At 38.9% G+C, this 21,011-nt stretch overlaps 1 long non-coding RNA gene and 1 pseudogene across 1 annotated transcript in view; one reads left to right on the forward strand and one right to left on the reverse strand.

Moving 5' to 3' along the window:
- Positions 1–21,011, forward strand: part of LOC113604129 (uncharacterized) — a 205,185-nt gene that overhangs the window by 176,462 nt on the left and 7,712 nt on the right. The gene's annotated exons all lie outside the window — the stretch shown is intronic.
- On the reverse strand, positions 5,486–6,080 carry LOC106970635 (60S ribosomal protein L23a-like; annotated as a pseudogene).

Raw genomic sequence — 21,011 nt, forward strand, 5'->3', positions numbered from 1 at the left:
ATAGGAGATGAAGAGGGGTCTGGTATAAGAAAGGTGCACTGAACACAGGGGCACCCAGTCTCATTTGGAGCATGTCAGAAGGTTCCTGAAGTGATGTCCTCAGGAAGATAAAATTGACAGAATACCTGACACTGAATGCATTTAGAGCAGAGTGAGACATTTGCTGAGGAGATTGGGGTTGAAACAGGGAAAAGTCCCTAGAAATCCGAACAAAGAGTTAGTAACAGAACATAATAAACCATAAATACCGGGGAACAAAAGATGTGCAGGAAAGACAAAAATGATCATGGCTTACCAAATGGCTTTAAGGAAATTGTATTTGCATTGTTATGCTCATATAAACACAAAATATTTATCTAAAATTAAAATTAAACCGAGGAATGTCTACCATTAGGATGTAAGGGCAAGGAAAGCAAAGACAGTTAAAACCTTCTTTTTTTTCCAAGACAGAAGTTAATGAGCCCAGCCTAAAACTAAAACACCACGAAATGACAAAGCAAGCATGTTATTTAGGAATGTGGAGCTAAACACCAAAATAATTACTTAAATTGGTGAAGGAGAGATGGGTGTTTTGGGGTAGGGGGATTCTGTTGTTATTTTTAATAAAGTGTTTTTTTAAATAAAACTTGCAAAGTATTTGACCCTTAACCTATGTCTTTGTGTAACTATGACAAAAATAATAATTTAACAAAAAATAACAAAAAGAAGCTCTGTAATATCCATGCTGTTCATTGTCATTTGATTTATTCTTGATATTGCCTATTCTTTCTAATGAGAGGAAAAGCCTACTGATTTTTTTTTTCTTCATCATTCTTAACTAGCTTAAAGGGATTATTGAATTTTAGGAACTTGAAGTATGGTGCTAGCTATAATAGAGATTTAAAATTCATTCCTTAACAGTTATATATATGTGGGAAGATTTCAAGTGACAGATATTAATAATCCAACAACCTGCAGGAGAAAAAAGGTACCAAGATTTTGATGTCCCCAAGAGATGCTGAAGGTCACAAACTAACTATATAAATATCTAGTGTACTGATGCTTTGATACCAAAACTCTACCTCTTAAAATCTTTTACTTCTGGAAGCTATCCGGGGGTCAGGGGAGGAGGGACACATACAGTAGGAGAAGATAATGAGAGAATGAAAAAGAGCAGTCAGCCTAAAAATCCACAAGGAACCCAATGAAGACAGTACCTTCACTATTTATGGCCACTTGTTGGGCTAGGAAACATTTAATTTGTATTCAGAATGATTTGTTTATCCTGAAATCAAGCTGCAAAAATTTCTTACCTATCCAAAGCCTCAAGTATATGTCATAAAACCAATCAATTTACGGCAAAGGGATGGTAGTAAGTTTAGACAAAGAAAGTCGAAGATGACTTCCAGAATTCTTGCAGCAAAGTCACTGAGTGCTCTAGCCTGAGTGTCTGTGTCCGCCAAATTCACATGCTTTAATCCTAACACCCAGTGTGATGGAGGTGGGAGGTCAGGCTTTTGGGAGGTGATTAGGTGATGATGTGGAGCCCTCATGAATGGGAGTAGTGCCCCCAGACGTCCCCCAGAGATCCTGTCCCTTTCTGCCATGTGAGGTTACAGTGAAAAGACTGCTACCCAAAAGAGGGTCCTCACCCGATCATGCAGGCATGTTTATCTTAGACTTGCAGCTTCAGAGCTGTGAGAATAAATTTTTGTTGTTTGTAAGCCAACCAAGCTATGGTTTTCTGTTATAGCAGCCCAGTTAGACTAAGATACTGGGACTTTATATCAGTGGAGATATTATTCAGTGCCCTGAAAAATAATTAAAGGCAGGTGGGACTCTGGCCTTACGTAAAAAGCCATTATAAGTATCAAGAATACCTTAAGAACATGATCTTGCAATACACTGATATGTGCACTACAAAATGTCACTATTCTCTCTCATTTGTAATCTGACACCGATACATGAGCAAGAGAGTGAAAGGGCATCTCAGGTAAACCATTGAATAACACATATTATTGATAGTGTTGTATTTATATTGTGTGTGATCAGAATATAGCATTTCAGGGAGGAGAAAAATAAGCACTAAAGCATTGCCATACATACCTTTTGATCCAACGGGTTCACTACTAGGAATCTTTCCCCCCCCCTCCAATCCCGCCTATGTACAAAGATTTTCAGAAGGATGTACACTGCAGTATTTTGTATATGAGTGGAAATAGGGAACCATTTAAAATGCCAAATGTTACATCTGAATTATGGAATATTAAAAATCCATCTAAATATACACACACACTCTTGAATGTATATATGGTAATACAACCATATTTTTTAATGAAACAATTTTTAAATGTTACTGTGATCCCATTTATATTTTTAAAAGATACGCATGTATGTACAATATGTATTCAATGCATAGAATGGGCCCTAGAAGAATAAACACCCCTTGTTGGTAGTGATTACATCTGGGAGGATTATTTGAAAAGGACCATAGGGAGTAGTGTGGTTAAGGGAACAGTAGCCCCTCCTTATCTGCAAGGAACACGTTTCAAGACACCCAGTGGGTGACTGTAACTATAAGTAGTATCAAACCCTGTATATATTATGTTTCTTCCTGTATGTACACACCTGTGACAAAGTTTAGTTTATATATTAGGCACAGTAAGACATTAACAGCAGTAAACAAAAATAAAATAGAACAATTATGCCCATATACTCTAATAACAGTTATGTGAATGTTGTCTCTCTCTCAAAATACCTTATCGCACTGCACTCACTCTTCTTATTGTGATGTGACGATACAATGCCTACGTGATGAGATACTAGTTGGTGAATGACACAGCATTAGGCTACCACTGATCATCTGACCATATGTCAGCAGGAGGATCATCTGCTTCTGGATGGCAGTTGACTGTGGGTAACTGAAACTGTGGATACAGGGGGACTGCTGTATAGATTGTGGTGCAGACTTCCTAAATTTGGATCTTGACCACTTAGCGTATGTCCTCTCTAGATCCTTCAGTTTCCTCATCTATAAAGTGTATGAATGCATATGAATATTGCTTAGAATAGAGTTGGCACTTAATAAATATTACATAAGTTAGCAATCATGAAACAAGTGTTCATCATTATAATTAAGGGAGAGTTTTAGTTTTTACTCTGTAACTGCTGTTTTGTTTAACTCTTGTGCAATACACCAATGCATTTTTTTTATTTTTTAATGTTCATCCATCTTTGAGAGAGAGAGAGAGAGACAGATGTGAGTCAGGAGGGTCAGAGAGAGAGGGAGACACAGAATCTGAAGCAAGCTCCAGGCTCTAAGGTGTCAGTACAGAGCCCAACATGGGGCTTGAACTCACAAACCACGAGGCCATGGCCTGAGCCGAAGTCAGACGCCCTACCAACTCAGCCACCCAGGTGCCCCTATTTTATGATCTAAAATAAGGAAGACAAAATCCAGAAAATTTAATGTTATTGCTGTAGTGGTGATAAAACTGTATAATGACGTTAGGGCATTCAGTTCCAAGACCTCCTGCTGCTTCACTGCTAAATGAACTAGACTACTCAGAGTAAACAATTACCCCTCTACTATCTCAAGGGCAAGGAATAACAGCTCTTTCTCTTTAACAAATCCTACGGTGCTGTGTACCCAGCGGGTGTGCACTAAATGTTTGCGGGTAATGATAATGGTGAGGATGCTGACAGCTGTGACAGACTATAAAACTTAATTTAAAAGCCATCAAGCAAATGTAACACAAAATACATTCCTGAATTTTGTCTGTATGGGAAACAAATTCAGTTTGATTATTAATAAAGTAATTTAGTGTACATGGTACTATTGATTATTTTGGTAGCATCCTGAGTCTTGCTCATTAGCATGACCTAATTATTATTTCAAAGGAGTTAAAGAGCATAGCAAGGTCCATTTCTATTATTTTAGTATTAAAACTTGGTTTCCTGTAAGGACTTTATAAATTAAATGCACAAAATGGTTGTTAGCAACTAAATTATCTTTAATTCCTGCAGCAAGATTTGCAGTAGTATGACTGTTTTCTGTTTCCTTAAATTGCAATGTTACTTTGTTTCTACAATGACATACTCCTCTTCTATGTGTTTAAGTAGCTCATGCATGGAAAGAATTACTTTATTGGAAAGATGATGATGTGTGTCCATTCTAGCTCCATCCCAGTTTCGGGGGGTGAGGCTCTAACCATTTATTAATAGGTGGCACACTGCCTCTCTTCTGCAATCCCTGAAGCATCAGCCAGGCAGTATATCAATGGCATTTACCCCGCCAATCAGCAGATCTGAAACTAATCTTTATTAATGGATCTCTATCTCCTTGAGGCTGATATGATGGTGACTTGAGTGATTGGAAGAGATTCTACAGGGCAGATGCACTGCAAGGAACAAGAGCCAGGACTACGGGGCATAGGTGACCTCCTATGGTGGTGGGAGATTCTATAATCCCCTCCATAGCTATAACCATTGGCATCCTGCCAGGAAAGAAAAGCTACACTAGTTATCTGAACAGAGAAATTTAATACAAATAATTGTGAACTAGTAACAGGATATTAACTACCTACAGAGGCAAGGAGAACTCTCAAGATTACAGGAATAACCGATATAGGGAGTAGCTACCACAATGCCCAGGAAGGAAATAACTGAGAAGAGAGCGCTATCCATGGTGGAGACTTTGACCTCATTGGAAACAGTGCCCATGTGGCCCACTAGATGGCAGAGAATTTTGCTGAACGGCCTCAGCATGGCCTGGCACCCAGGGTTCCACTCAACAATAAGCTGCCACTGGAGCATTAATTAGCCTCTTTGGAAAGTCAGCCAGGGTATCAGCAAGGACTGAAAACTTGCATGGAAGCCACTTACCAGGGTGATGGAGAGTTTTGCAAAAAAGCCACCCTCTGGGCACAAAAAAGTGCCCGTGAAGCTTTCCAATAGGAAAGCCAAGCACGGAGTGCCTTCCTAACTCACTGGATGGCCACTGACTGGAGTGGTGGGAAGATTCACTGGGGAGGTGACTGCCACTTGCAGCTGCACACTGAAAGACACAGAAAAAACAAGCAAACAAAACCAAAAACACACCATATCCAGGACAAGAAGCACCCTGCCTCCTCATTGTTCCTCCAGGGCTCTCTATTTGCAACGCCAATAGTGCACTTGCTGGCAAAGAAGTATTTGCAAGTTTGAGTTTCAGTACCACAAAGCAGGGTGGAGAAGGGTGGGCTTGGGGCTCAGAGGCAATACTTTAACAACTGGTGCAATAGCCAAGCCTGGAATATTGAAACTTGGTTTTATTAAAGGACGTTATAGAAACAACCTCCCTATTTTCTTGACCATTTATTCATTAGTTTATTAACTCAATCAAGAAATATTGATTGATCACTTACCATATGACAGGTACTATCTTACGGACCAAAGATAGAGCCATAAATGAAAAATGCGGTTCCTGGACTTGATCTCTGATGGCTGGTCTTCTCTCTAGGTTTTTTTTATTTGTTTAGTTGTAGGGGTTTTTTGTTTTTGTTTCGTGGTTTTTTTTTGGTTTTGTTTTTTGTTTTGGGGGTTTTTTGGTGAAAAAATGTATATTTAGATTTAGCCAGCTGGGCTTAGTTTAGATGATCCCAATTTTGCTGGCAATATCCAAAGCATCATAGTCGGGAGCCAGTTGAACATATGCTTTCTTTTCTCTATCATGCCTGATCAGGATGTTGACCTTGGCCACGTCAGTATTGTAGAGCTTCTTCACATCCTGGTTGATCTGGGGCTTGTTGGCCTTGGCATCCACAATGAACACAAGTGTGTTGTTGTCATATATTTTCTTCCTGGTTGATTCAGTTGTCAGGGGGAACTTGATGATGGCATAGTGGTCAAGCTTGTTTCTCCTGGGGTGCTCTTTGAGGATATTTGTGCTGCCTGTGGAGAACTAGTGTCCTGGACTGCCAGAATGTAGGTGACCTGTGGATGTTCATTTTTTATAACTGAATGCCTTTCAGCACCCCTTTCTTGGCCTCCGAAGCCTTTGCTTTGGCTTTGGCTTTGGGAGGGGTAGGGGCTTCCTTATTTGTCTTCAGTACCATCTTCATGAAAGGGCTCCCTAGGGTTCCTGATTCTACCTCCAATTGGCTCAATATTCCTGTTGGCGTCTTGATCAGCCCCTTCCCCCCGGCTTTGCCCTGCTTTGTTCCCAAGATGCTTCTCAGCCCTTGATGGCTAAAAAACCCCAAATAACACAGTATTAAAAACTATACTTCCTTCATTATTTAGTCAAATATGTTTATGTAAGAAACTAGAAATATGGTCAGGGTGCCTAGGTGGCTTAGTCAGTTAAGCATCAGACTCCTGATTTTGGCTCAGGTCATGATCTCACAGTTCGTGAGATTAAGCTCCCAGTTGGGCTCTGTGTTGAGCATGGAGCCTACTTAAGATATTCTCTCTCTCTCTCTCTCTCTCTCTCTCTCTCTCTCTCTCTCCCCCTCTCCCTCTCCCTCTCCCCCCTCTCTCTGACCTTCCCCCACGCCACCTCTAATGCTCTTTCTCTTAAAAAAAAAAAAAAAGAGAGCGAGAGAAAAGAAAAGAAAAAGAAACTAGTAAGATGGTGATATCCTAAACTAGAATTTTGGCAATTAGAGATAGGAAATGAAGGAAAATGGGAAGGATGCATAGGAGGTAGAATAGACAACTCCTAGTGAACCCTTGAATGGAGGGGCTAAGCAAAATCTGGGTTTTCACCAAGAAAGAGTCTACTCAATTATCCTCTGGCTCAGCCACCTCTGGAACCCACTCTGTGTTCTTGGGTAAAAGGCTTTTAAAAGACAATGAATAAAATCTAAATGTGCTTCCCCTCCATAACTTCAGTCAATATGAAAGGAGAGACATTGGTAGCAGTAGTCTCCAGGGACATAAATGCCATTCTTTGTGTTAAAAGTGCAGCAGCACAATGGTGGTGCTTTTAGGATCCGCTGCACTAGGTAAAGAGCCCTGGACCAGAGATTCTAGGAAAATTGGTAGTGTATTTAATGGGCATTGGTGAAGAATGGCCATGTTGATGTTTATCACACAAAGGAGCCTTAGAAACACATCCCACTGATGCCAATTTGTGTAAATAGAATAGGATCTTACTGGAAGGAAACTTACAGTCAAATAGCAGAGCACATGTGATCCTTTCAGCCATCACGGTCCCATCTAGAGCTGTGCTTAAGCCAAGTATAATTGGATGAACATCATGAGGAAGTCTTCTTGAGGGACCTACCCAGTCAAACGCTGCATAGTTATAGGAGTGGAATAGATCTGGACCAGTATGTTACAACAGAAGCTTTCTGACCCCAAAAAAGGGCTTGTTAGAAAAAGAAAGTCTCTGGAGTTCAGTAGCTGGTTTCAGCCTGTTTATCAGTTGAGCTAACTCATATCATACCTGCTGCGCTAGCTTTTTTCTAGGCTATTATAGAAAGTGAGAGAAAATAAGCCTCCAGAGTCCTCCGGGTTCATCTTTCCTTAATGATAGTCTATGAAAGATACACTTGCGACTGCAAACCTTTGCTTACAGGGAAGAAAATAATTGGTGCTGTATGCAGACTAGTTAGAAGAGGACAGGAACAATCTTTTAGGAGAGGGCACACTTCAAAAATTTCCATTAAAGAAAGGCTTAGATGCACTGTCAATGCTTTGAAAACTCCCAGAACCACTGGAAAGAAATGTAAGGTAGACTGGTGATAAAACAAACAAACAAAAAAAGGCATGTAAGTGAGGAGCCAGAGAAATACTTTATTGTATTTCAGAAACACATAGCTTGGGAGAAATGGATTATTTGTAAACATACATAGATTGTATGCAAAGATACTTAGTTGATCCAACAAAATCAGTTACAGGACAGACACACAAGCAAACACACACACACACACACACACACACACACACACACACACACATGCACATATACATATAGAGAGAGAAAGGAAAGGATTAATTATCATATGGTCCCTCTACCAACACGTCAGTAAATTTAAATCTGACACCATTTTGCTTAAAGTAGGTGATAGCTTGATCATCAAAAGTGGCCAGTATTTGAGTTTTATTATAAAGGAGAAAATTCGGATACCATGGAAACATTTTTACTGACCTAGTTTTGTTTCTGTATTGAGCTGAAGATGAGGAGTGAATGTGGAAAACAGGAAGAAGAGAGGAGAGAAAAATTCATTTTTGTTTCTTTCCATTTTTGTGTCTTATTTGACTCTACCTCAAGCTCTTATGTCAACTTGTTCTCTACTTTCCTTTAAAAGTTCAATTATCTCTACGGGTTAGCAACATAGTTCCTTTTACTTAAAACTGGTGGAAATAAGCCCCCAATTTATTTGTGTGCGTTTGTGTGCACATGCACATGTGTGTATTCTTAAATCCTGAATTCTTTATGAATATTATAACAAACACCATCAACTGGACCCTCGAACCATTCGCGGCTCTTCCTTTTATTAGTAAATCACACAGAGTCCTTACAGAAGTCTGAGCGGCACAAGGCCACCCAGCTAGACTACATTCCCTGGCCTCACTTGCATTTAGCTGTGGCATTATTACCAAATTCCCACCACGCAGGAATCTGCGCACTGCCATGCTACCTCCAGGACCTCCAGTTCCTCTCTTTTTTTCCCTTTTCCTATGGACTGGGCTGGAGACGGACTGGAGACGGGAACGACTGGAAGAACCACCTCCTGGAGCTAGAAGCCACATTTTGACGAGGGCAAAGGCCAACCTCCCATCTGTCCTTGGGGGACCTCATGGAGCAGAGATGTTACCTAAAAAAGAATCAAACATCTATTTTATTAAGCTCCTTCATTTGTAGGCCTCTGTTAAAGCAGCTTAACCTGTATGTTAACTACAAATATCAAACTATAGAGAATTGCCAACCTATCATAGCACAGTAGTAGAGGTGCACGGTTCTGAAGTCCATAAGATATATTTTCATCTAATTCAGTCTTAACTTTTACGTCTCTTCATATCTACTTCATTAGGTAAAATTTCAGCTGCTTCTCAGATATCTGGTTTTTGGTTAACACTTAAATCTGGCTGCTTGAACGACGTAATCATTAGACTGTAGAACACTTCTCCCCACACGAGCAAAGGCCACCTTACAGCAGTTCCTTTTAGCAGTATATCCTGTCCAACTATCGGGAAGAAATTGCAAGACACACTCAAAAGCAAAAACATAGTTTGAACTAAGCTAAGCATCCTATTAAGTAAGCTAACCAAAAAAACAAACAAACAAACAAACAAAAAACCAAGTAATAAAGTAGAAGGAAGGAAGAAACAAAAGTACAAAAATCAATGCTGTAGAAATAGGAAAAAATGACCAACAGAGGAAAAAGCTAGCACTTTGTAGAAGTCAGTCTTTTACCACAAAAGACACAAGGCCAAGATATTTTTGGAGATAAATTTTACCACCTTTCATGAATCAAACAATCCCTGTATTAAATTTAAAAATCTCAAAGCCTAGAACAAGAGGGCCAATGACCAGATTTATTTAAGTTTAGTCGTTAACACCCACGCCACTCAAGGAAGGAAAGAAAAATCTAAACCGATTTCACTTGCGAATATAGGTAAAAAAAAAAAAAATCCTACAAAAAATAGCAATGATAACTAAATTGAATACATGATCCTGAGCTGGGTCCTTTTGCTAAGAAGGACATTACTGGCAGAATTGGAATGGAGTCTAGGAAATACAGTAGGAGTGCATTTCTGCATCCAACTGTTTCACTTAATTTGATGACTGTATTGTACATATGGTGGAGAATGAAGGAAGTAGACACTAAGTTATTCAGGGATGGTAGGACATCAGGTCCCGATTCAAATGGTTCAGGGAAAAAAATAAAACTCTTTGTACTAGACTTGCAGCTATTCTGTAACCTTGTCAATGGTTCAAAATAAAAATCTGATGGTAGCCAGAGGGGAAGCGGGGCGGGGGGGGGGGGTGCAAAATGGGGGAAGGAAAGTGGGAGATAATAACCTTCCAGTTATGGAATGAATAAATCATAGGAATAAAAGGCACGGCATAAGGAATACAGTCGGTGGTATTTTAATAGCTCTGTAACGAGACAGATGGTAGCTACACTTGTGGTGAACATAGCATAATGTTTAAGCTTGTCATTTCACTAAATTGTACACCTGAAACGAATGTAACGTTATGTGTCCACTGTACTCAAATAAAAAAGGGGAGTGGGAATGTTAAAAAATCAACATTGAAAGAAAATATTAAAGAGAATGTCAGTATCATTAGTGTTATTTAAAGTCACTTGTACTTCTCAAATAACTTACTACTTTCTTTCTGTTATGCAATCCGTGTATGCTGAACTTTGACTCAGTATTATCACAGAGATTGAGTGCAGAATCCAGAACTAGATTATCTGAGTTCAAATTCCATTCTGCTACTTACAATTTGTGGGATATAGGCAGATTACCTCACCAATCTGTTTGTCAGTGTCCTCATTTATAAAAAGTAAGAGTAAAATGAGTTAACATATATAAAGTATTAAAATATTGGCTGGTATGTATTTATTGATAAAATCATAATAGCTACAGTCAGTCAACCTTGTTGCAGAAAGGATTTTGAGTTGTTCTACATATACCCACAACATGATACTGATACAGCAATGGTAATCACGATAATGCTAATAATGTATTCTAAATCCATGCATGACTGATAATATATTTTTCACACAATGTCACAGTTTTCATTTTACCTGCATTAAATATTTGGCTATTTCTCACAGGATTAGCAACTCTGTTTCCCCAATTTCAGGGCTTTATAGGTGATGTACAGTAGACGTAGACACAGCAACACTTTTCTAGGGAAGAATTTGAAAACTGCTTGAAACTGCAGGTGAAGGGCTGTATGCTTTAGATAATGACTCACGTGGGACAGTACTTCATACAGGTTACACGAGCTTAGACCATAAAAGCAACAGTAGTGGTTGCCTCACATCACACTATTTTCTGGGAAGCTGTGTTAATGAAATGCAGTCTCAATTTCTTGGGCTGGTGATTTTTGGTTCATTATCAGGGAAATATAGAAGGTTTCCTGCCCGGAACCCTTTTGCCAAGAATTAGATGACCTCCACAAACAGGCTCAGTACATTCCCATGATGTCAGTCCACTGGGCAGTTTTCCGAGGTGGCGGGTCACGGCTGTGCCTTCTTAGCAATATTCCCACAAAGTGAGGAAAAGGTTGGGGGTAGTGGGGGGAGAACAACTGTGTCCTCTCTGTCCACAGAATAAATAAGCGAGTCTCACTGAGTGTCTAAGTCCTGCCACGGACTTTTCTCTAATTAAAGAATCCCTACGTAATACTTTTTTTTTTTCAGTAGAAATAGATTTCTCGGTTTTCTTTCTAGATCAACCTTATTCTGACTCAGTTCAGAAACCAAAGCAAGAGTGTAAGAAGTCAGGTGAAAGGCCCCAGAGCATCATTTCTTCTGAAGGCATGCCTTGTTAGAACTGGATTAAGCTCAAAAAGAAGCAGTGGATGAGAGACAGAACGCTAGCAGCTCTAACACTCTGGGTTATTATACCCACAGCTAATGGGTTTACCCAGTATGATTTGTTCTCTTGCCTCGATTGTTAAACTTGAAGATTAGCAGAAAATAGGCCCAGAAAATTGCGTAGGAACCCAAACTTGGTTTCATGTGGAGAGGAGAGGATTTGGGATTTAGTGGATACAAAAAGTAAGAATTTTCTTCTTACAGTAGACCATTGCTGTTTCAGATTCTGTTTGTACTTATCTCTATTAAGCTCCTTGTTGAAATGATCTCCTTCTTAGATGGTGGGAATTAAGGTTAATGTTCATTTTTAATATTCTATAATTAGAGCACCTTGCACAAGTGACTGACATATTGTACATATTCATTTGCACAGTTACTACAATTTTTTATTTCAAGTAACTAGTTCTGGTCAGTCATGGAATTGGTCATCAGCCAAAAAATGTTTTCTTCCCTGCCCTGTGGGATTATTGGCCCTTTTTTGATCTCCCTAGAAAAATACCATTCAACTCATCAAAGACCTGCTGTAAGCATACCTGCCCTTGAGGCTCTCTCTCAAAGCAGAATAACCAGTTAGGGAGGCACTGAGTCAATGGAGGTGTCATAGCCAAAGTATCCCAAGGATTTTGGTATCATTCCCAAGACCATCTCTACGGTGGGGCTAAGTGCATGAGACTACTTGCCCATGATTCTGTTGAATATCCTTTTCGCTTAGCCAGCTTTCTTTGCTTTGATCTGTATTTACTAAGCAGACTTTTAATTATTATTTTTAGCTTTCCTACAAGAAAAGAATGTGTTTGCTATTCACAATTGATTTTTTTGGTCCCTGTATTAGTTATTTCTCTCCCCAAAGTAAAAAGTTAATGTTCAGGTCTTATATGTTGGTTTTGAAGTTTTAATATGGGTCTGCCCCTGACATGTGGGCAGGAGTGTTAAAGAGTCAAGTTTCTGAGACTTCAAAGCTGAGAAACAAATCTAGACTTCAGAGGTAAACAGTAGCTACTAACTGAGGTCTTCTAAGGCTGCAACGAGATTTCAATAAGCCTGGGAGAAGTACTATTGGAGAATGGTACATTCCTGAGGATAACATTTTGGAGTTGGATATTGCAGTAAAGAATTTGTTTTCCTAGGGCAACAGGAAAAACTTGGGAAAATTTGACATTTTGCTTCATTATTCTAGAATGCCCTGAAAACTGTTTTCTCTGTCTTCATTTTTTATCACTCTAAAGGCAAGAGTAAAAGCTAAAAATGATCTCCCTTTCTCCCTGTCTTGTATTACTCCACACTCCAAGCCCCACCCCCAAAGAGAATACACATCCTTTTGTTTCCTGTATAAAGTACTTTCCAGACATGAAGTATCAAATATCCAGCAGCACAGAAAGTGAGGAGATTTTTTTCAATCAATCAAATGCATTTTTCTAATATTTAAAGATATGGTCATGTTGAAGCAATTTTTGTCTCACTTCCTGCGCTTAAATACGAATGAATGGGCTAATGTGTAACTTGTATTCTATCTTTGCATAGTGGCTGCAGATATTTATAGCTAACCTTTTAAACAATAACACTGTTCCCAAACCTAACAATCCCATTCTGTTTTCCACAGCCTTTTTCATACCAGATGCATGGGACCTGAAAATAGAATTTCCTTAATTCTAGTCATTTCCCCTGTTTTCTCCATTTTCCATTTTGCCATTGAGTCTTTCTTTGTTCTGTTCTCCCACAAAGTAATTTTGCTCATATTCTTTCCCAGTAATTCCAAATAATTGAAGTATATCTTTTAAAAATAAATTTTATCTGCACAGATTGAAAATATAATTGTGTCAATGACAGTATTACTTTGGTTATTGCAGGAAAAGGAAGTAAACACCCTCTATGTTCTTGGTCCAGTATACATCGAACTTATTTTTGTTTAATTCCATATTTTCATTTTATATCACAATAATAATAGATTCCTTTCAATGTGCATGTAACACATTTTTGTATTGAGGGTTCTGAGTATAATAATTTATGGTAATAAGCTTACCTGAAAACCAAGCTTATTGCTACCAAAAGGACATACATTTAAATAGTTGTGAGTGCAAAATAACCTGATTGTTTTTAACATAATAGACTCATATTTTTAAAATACAGATGACTAAACTAGAAAATAATATTAAAATAGATATTATCAAATTAACTGCTTTTGAAAACTTCATTTCCCTTATATAAAATATAATTGTAAACTCACTTTGGTTAAAAACTTAAAGAAGTTTAAACAGGCACTGATACACCAACAAAATATTTCACCATTAAAGATCATCTGAGAATTTGAGGAAATTTCATCTTGCTGGTAACTAGCAGTAGAACATAATTTCTTCACTAAAAACAAGTCAAGTTGTACAAATTGAGGTGATTAAATTTTAAAAGGATCCTCAGTATGGAAATAATTTGCTAATATTTTCTCAAACTTACCAGAATACTGTTCTACATTTATGCCCGATATTTAATATATTTAAACATAAGAACTTCCTGCTCACCACATCCTTTTGCTTGTAACAGCAATATGTGGGAAAAAAGTAAATTAATTATTATGAATCATTTCTCTTGAGTTTACTTCAGCCTATATGAATGTCTTTCACCTTCTTGTTTCGTGTCCTATTTTCCATGTCACTTTCCAAATGAGAAATGTCAGCTCTGTTTTAGCTTTAACAATGTGTGGCTTTTAGATAGCACTTAGGGTTAATTGGAATTTTCTGTTTGGTTACATTCTGAAAATTAAAGAGTTTATCAATAAACCAATGCCATCATTTCCATTTCTGCTGTTCCTCAAATTCAGTCTGGGAGGCTGACTTTCATCTTTTATGAGAGTAACTGCCAAATATAAATTTCTTAACTATAGTGATTTTCTGGGCCATAATTTCCTTTTTTTAAATAAGAAAATATGGCATCTTTAAATGTTTCATATCATTTCATGGCACTTTAAAAAATAAATCATATGTGACTATATAAATTAAATGGAACAATTTTCATAATTAAATAATTAAATGACCTACAATATTATAAGTGTGTTGTTCATCTTTAGTTTAATGTGTATGTATGCGACTGAGGTAAAGAATCAACTAAGTTTAGTAGACTGGAATTTAACAGGAATGAAGGTCATATTTTCTGCTTATCTGTTTACGGTTATTTAACAAGAACCACCGTACAACCTGTGAAAGAAAAGACATGGAAGTTGTATTAGACACTACGTTTAGTACAAGCCAACCACAGCATGGAAAAGTGAATATGTTATTTTGCTACATTAATAGAATTGTGTCTTAAAAATCCACTCTTTTTACTGATTTGGTCACACCTGCTGTATTGCTTAATCTAATTTTACAATTTATAGTTTTTTTTTAACTTTTTAAATTTTTGATTTTTTATTTTGAGAGAAAGAGAGAGAACATGAGCAGGGGAGGGGCAGAGAGAGAGAGAGACAGAGAGAGAGACAGAGAGAGAGAGAGAATATCTCAAGAAGGTTCCATGCCATCAGTGCAGAGCCTGATGAGGGCTTGATCTCACAAATCATTAATATCTTGACCTGAGTCAAGTTCAAGAGTTGGATGCTTAACTGACTGAGCCACCCAGGAACCGAGCAATTTATGTTTTTAAAAGAAGATGCAGGCTGGGGTTCCTATGCAGTATTCCATAGAATATATATTATTAATAGCTATGGGGCCGGGGCGGGGGTGGTTAAGAGATTCTGTGGTCAACCAGTGGATTAGACAGATTTCTTTGCTGCAGGATTTTCCAATGCTTTTAATATGCCAAGGACATTTTGCCTCTGTGTGAGGATAAAGTATGCATATTTGTTTAAAAATACACAATAGAAATATTTTTTCCTCATGAAATACCTGTTAACATCCAGGAAAATAACTTGAAGAATAACTGAGTTCTACAAAACACAATGGAGAAAATGCTGAGGTAGCCAATTAGAAAATGATTCAATGGGAATAACCAGGAAACCATTCCTCCACTCCTCACCTGACCTCCTCATTGCACTGGTGCCTGTCTTCTGGCCTTTCTCTGTGCCCTAAATGCTGTCTTGGAGATTAGCTTATATTCAAATAAAAAGAAAGATATATTTATTGGCTTATAAAATATCTGAACTAGACACAAGGACATATTTGCTTACTGTGAACTTCTAAGTTTTGATTAAAGGTCAAAACTTGGGTATCGGGATGTGTGCAAATTGTTGAAGGTGGCATACTTACATAGCAGTGTTTCCCATTAGTGTGGAAAATTTCTAGTGGGATTATCATGTATTGTATTGAATACCCCATAGCTTCAGACCTCTATGAATGTAAATGTTTTGGTGACATTTTCTTCGGGAGTATGTAGCATAGCAGAATACCATCATTAGTAATGACGTTCAGCAGATGCCAGATAGCCTTTCAATTAGTAAAGTTCCTATACGAAATGCAAAAGATACGAAAGCAGATTCCAGGGCAGTAGAGCACCCCAAAAGCCAGCCAGTCCAGTCATTCATGTGATGATTGAATTCCTTCTGTTATACATGAGTTGGCCGCTGGGAAGATGACGATTGCCCTCATGGTGATTGTGACCAAGCAGAGGCTGTAAGGTCAAAGCAGAAGTGCAGTAAGATGCTGTGGAGGACACTGAGTTAAGTGGCCCTCGCAGTCAGTCCCCTCTTTTCCAAAATGTTATAAACTCTAGAAGGATTAGAATTAATCCAAAATATGAAGTAGATAGGAAATATAAAACTTTACATATTCCATTTAAATAACCTTAGAGACTGTGGAAGGCAATTGCTGCCATCATTGCCTCCATTTTTTTTAAGTAACTGTTTATAGGACGGTTGTTGCATTCACACTGTCCATATACACCACAGAGGGGAAGCGCTTCAGGGAGGAAATGGGGAAGGGTTCATATTTGAGGAAGGCCCTAAAAATCAATAGGGGATATATTTCACTTTTTATTATTTCTCAGCGTCCGATCAATATTCGGTCTGATAAGGGCATTTGTAACATCGAGGGATTCCTGTTTGAAGCTGATGCCGCCTGCAGCATAGCCATTGTAGCCTATGTAGCTCCTTCCTTCCCAGCTTGCACTTCTCAGATACAGTTAACAACTCTAGAGAGTGCTCAGGACTTCCACTTCCACTGGAAAAGCGGACATAGAACTTCCAGAAAGTTTGAGGAATCTTGAGCAGAGAGAACGTGTGCCCGACGCAACAGGATATTAAAATGACTTCCGTGTCAATGGGTCCTTTCTTTCAAAGTGAAGTGCAAGGTTGTGATACAGGAATTGTAAAAGGGGAGTTCTGAAAGTCATATGTGACTCTCAACCCCTCACTCTTATCAAGGTTGTAGAGAAAATCAGACAACTCTGGATCTTGAGAGAGGTGTTAGCGTGTTAGCAGAATCTTTTCCTGCTCCCCAAGTCAGGAAGGTGAGGGTGCTTTCCCTTCAAACACATTACACATCATTTCTTCTAGTTACAGGAGAGAAAACGGTTTTCCTGATGATTATCCACATTCCCTTACATTTTCAGGCACTACCCTAGGTATCTTAGTTTGGATTCCCCCAGAAGCAGGCCCTGGAAATGAGGATTTAAGTGCATGTTAATTAATTTTGAGGTAACCCAGGAACATTGGAGGGGAGCGAGTGGTGAGACAGAGAAGGGAAGGAATCCAATAAAGGTGTGTTCTCCAGTGCCTTTTGCCATGTAGGCATCTGAGGCCCAGCCCCACTGGGCAACTTTGAAGGAGAGTGTGACACCAGACCCAGAACTGCATCCTCCATTGGGGGGGGGGGAGGCTGGACTATTTAATCTCCAGTTCTCTTCATTATCACCCGAGGCCCACCCCCAGAGATAGTAACGTTTTGGCATTCGCACTGAGAGAAAGTGCTTGGGTAAAAGTTGCAGAGGTTTGCAGAAGGAAGCCTTGGACATAAACTCTAAAAGTGAGTGCCAAGGTATATGTGTGGGACAGTGACAACATCTGCCAAAGTAGGTGAGCTGGAATATAAATAAAGTAGCATGTTCAGGGAGGTTCCGTAATTTAAAGATAGTCACACAGCAAGTAAGGAGCAGAGCCTCTGGCTACAAAATGTGTTCTCCAGTCGCATTCCAGATGTTCCAAATGACCAGAAGATAATTTTCACCTTGTGATTTGACTCTAGAACAACGTTTAAGTAAGGACGTTGAGTGCTGAAGAAAAGGCATTTAAGTAAAGGATCAAGAGGAAAAGGTCTATGCTGAAAAGATGACTTAGTAAAAAGGATGTCCTTGATGAAGGAGTTTAGAAAGTTCAGAATGAAGAAGTCAATGTAGAGGCATCATCAAATTCATGAATGACTGCCACTGTACAGACAGATCTCTTTGGGCTCAAAATGTAGAACAAGGACCTAATGTGAACGAAACCAGAGTTTAGATACCTCAAGTCGGGGTGCACGGTGTCTCCCACCCATCCTTCCCACCCTCCATCGCCAGATGTATCCCATAATGTACTGAAATCCCTTAGTGCCCAGATTAGTGCTTTCCTCTTGGTTCTAAAGCTCATCAGAAACAAGTTCTGGAATAAATAGCTCCCAGACCCAGGGCGTCCATTCCCAGTCCTCACCTACCTAACCATATGCACAGGTTGTCTCTTTCCATTATGGTAACTTTTTCAGGAGGATCATTACCATACTCTGCTCCTAGGTCTTGATCTGAGCCATTTGAATCCACATTTTAAAAACTTCCCTAATTTTAAACCTTAAGAAGAAGCTGTTGGATATTTTAGACCTTTTTCCTTTCAGAAAACCCTGAAGTTTACTCTGTCCCAAACTTTCCTCAGAACATTCATATCAAGGAAAAGAGGAGTTTTTCCTAAATCATGGAGGGTGAAAAGGGGGTGGTGATGGATTTCCTGTTACCCTGTTTCTCCTGGAGCATTTATTTGAAGTGGTTGTTGCCATCATGATTACTTCCCTTTCCAAATATACCTCTAACAAAAAAAGAATGACTGCTTGTGTTTCTATCACCGGAGAGTTTCAAACTGAGACTAAATAACACTTGTCAGGAATGTTCTAGAAGTGATTTATATATCAGAGGAATTGAACCAAATGACCATTAATCTTCTCCTCCAATTTGGAGATCGTATCTTTCTATGAGAATTTTCCAGCTTAAGAATGTATTTTCTTTGAGGGAAATTGTCTCTGTGTTAAATTTTATAAGCGATATTTCCATTAGGCCAAAACAGTACTTTCTCATCACAACATTTTTGTAAAACTAAGATATCTGAGAGGAAGTGGTGCCTCATTATCTGAGCTCATTATCTTAGTACTGGCCTCCGCATTAGCCTCGGAAATACTTGTGTGATTTAGCTAGGGGTTGGCAGATGGACTAATAGACAAATGCCCAGCTGCTTGTCCCAATTCTGATAAAGGAAGCCTGGCCCACACATTCACACAGCCAACTCCTGACAGCAGGGACCACAGAGCAATGGACATGGCATCTGCCTTTTCTAACCGCCACGTATTGCAAACAGGAAAGTGGAATGGAATGTTACACAAAATATTAACCAAATGCCCAGGTGAAATATAGCAAATTCATTAAATTAGTTTTAATGCACATTCACTAAAATTAAAGAAAGAGACATGGTGTGAGGAGGGGGATGAAGAGACAGAGACCATGAGTCAGGTGTTTTGGAAACAGTGGGTTGTGGTGATTTTAATTAATGCAGTCCGTTTTGTTTTGAGTCTAAGTACTCATAAACTTAGCCTTCATGTTGCTAAAACCAAGCTTATTCCTGCATCTTATGAGATAAATCCATACCGTTCAGAGTTTAGTTAGGCAGGCTGTCCAGAGTTTGTTGGAAAAGCTATGATGTGTGTCTAATTAATACCAAACACTTCTGATGCTAGCCTCTACTCACAGTCTCCCAAACACATGAAATTTAGTAATTGGTATAAATATGGCTTTGTCCAGAATTTTTAGTAACTGGTACAAATGTTGCCTTGTCTAGACTGATTTTAGCAGTCTACAATGATTTTTCCCTGATGTATATATATCTCATTTAAAATTACCCAGTACGCATTCCTCTTGCTACTAAAATAATTGAGTGTTACAGCATTGAGCATGGGCTGCGTCTTCCATTTTACTAATTAACACATTAACTTAAAAGTTAGAAATATTTAACAAAACACTTGCATCAGTATTTTTTAAAGCCTGATATTCCAAAAATTTGTGCCATAAATAAATAAATCTGCAGTTTACTTCTTCTGTGGTAAGGTGTTGCCTAACTTCAGGAACTCCTAACAAAACTATCTACATGTAAACACATGATTGAAGTTTGTTTTGAAACACTTTTTGAAAAGCATAAATTGAGTTCATGTACATTTAAATGAATTCCCAGGAAAATACAATTAAAGTAGTGGCTACCCAGCAAAATGACAAAATTAGGAAAGCAAAACCACGTAGAAAAATTTAACCCTTGAAGTTGTGTTGCTTAAAACAGGAGAGGAAAAGCCCTCTCGATAGAAGGAATGCCCGCATTGGAAACCCCCCTCTATAGGGGCTTTGTCCTCTGTGCAGATTAATCTTTAATTTATGGACTCAGGTAGACTAAGTAACATTACCACTGAGTCAAAGTTAAGTACTTTACCTTATACAGAGGTTTCTTTGCAGAGCCCCCCCCCTCCTGCTGAGAGCACCCATTGTTTTACCCTCCACCCCTCCACCTTACAGTTTACCTGTATTTTTTCCAGGGTTACCACTGCCATTATATGATCTTGGTGCCCTAGCCATACAGGCACAAAACTCAAGCTTCCTTGAGGTTTTAAAAATTAGAAGTAGGATGGAGCACCTAGGTGGTTGAGTTGGTTAAGCATCCAACTCTTGATATTGGCTCAGAACGTGATCTCACGGTTCATGGGTTTGAGCCCCCACATTGGGCTCTGCGCTGAAAGCAGGGAGCCTGCTTGGGATTCTCTCTCTGCCCCTCCTCTGTTCATGTGCACGTGTGTGTGCAAGCGTTCTCTCTCTCTCTGTCTCTCTCTGTATCAATAAGTGAATAAACATTAAAAAAAAAAACAGAACTAAGAAAAACAGATTTCTTTTCCTGTGGTGGGAAAGCTGGGATGCTGTGAGTTCTGAATCTATGGGCAGCCACGCCTTCATGTGTAAAGAAGGCTGCTGAGGAAAACACAGCGAAAAGAGAGAGAAAGATAGGTAGTGCCTGTGATGTTCAGTCCTGGATTCCTATATTCTCAGAAGTCCTACCTTTGATTTGGCTGCTGGATAAACATTTCCACTTTTGAGTCAAGCTAGTTTAAGTTAGTTTGTCGTTATTTGTGATCAAAAAGTTTTGAGCAATATTCTTTGTGTGTGATGATGACTGATTGGAGCATGCCACAGTTTGGTCAGAAAAAATAGATACAAACCCCAAACATGTGCTATACTCACCTTTCGGATACCTTATCTTCTGGGAGCCACACAGTTGCTCCATCCGCCGTGGCAGCAGTTACC

The sequence above is a fragment of the Acinonyx jubatus genome, chromosome A2 (assembly GCF_027475565.1).
Source record: "Acinonyx jubatus isolate Ajub_Pintada_27869175 chromosome A2, VMU_Ajub_asm_v1.0, whole genome shotgun sequence".
In the NCBI taxonomy this organism is placed as follows: domain Eukaryota; kingdom Metazoa; phylum Chordata; class Mammalia; order Carnivora; family Felidae; genus Acinonyx; species Acinonyx jubatus.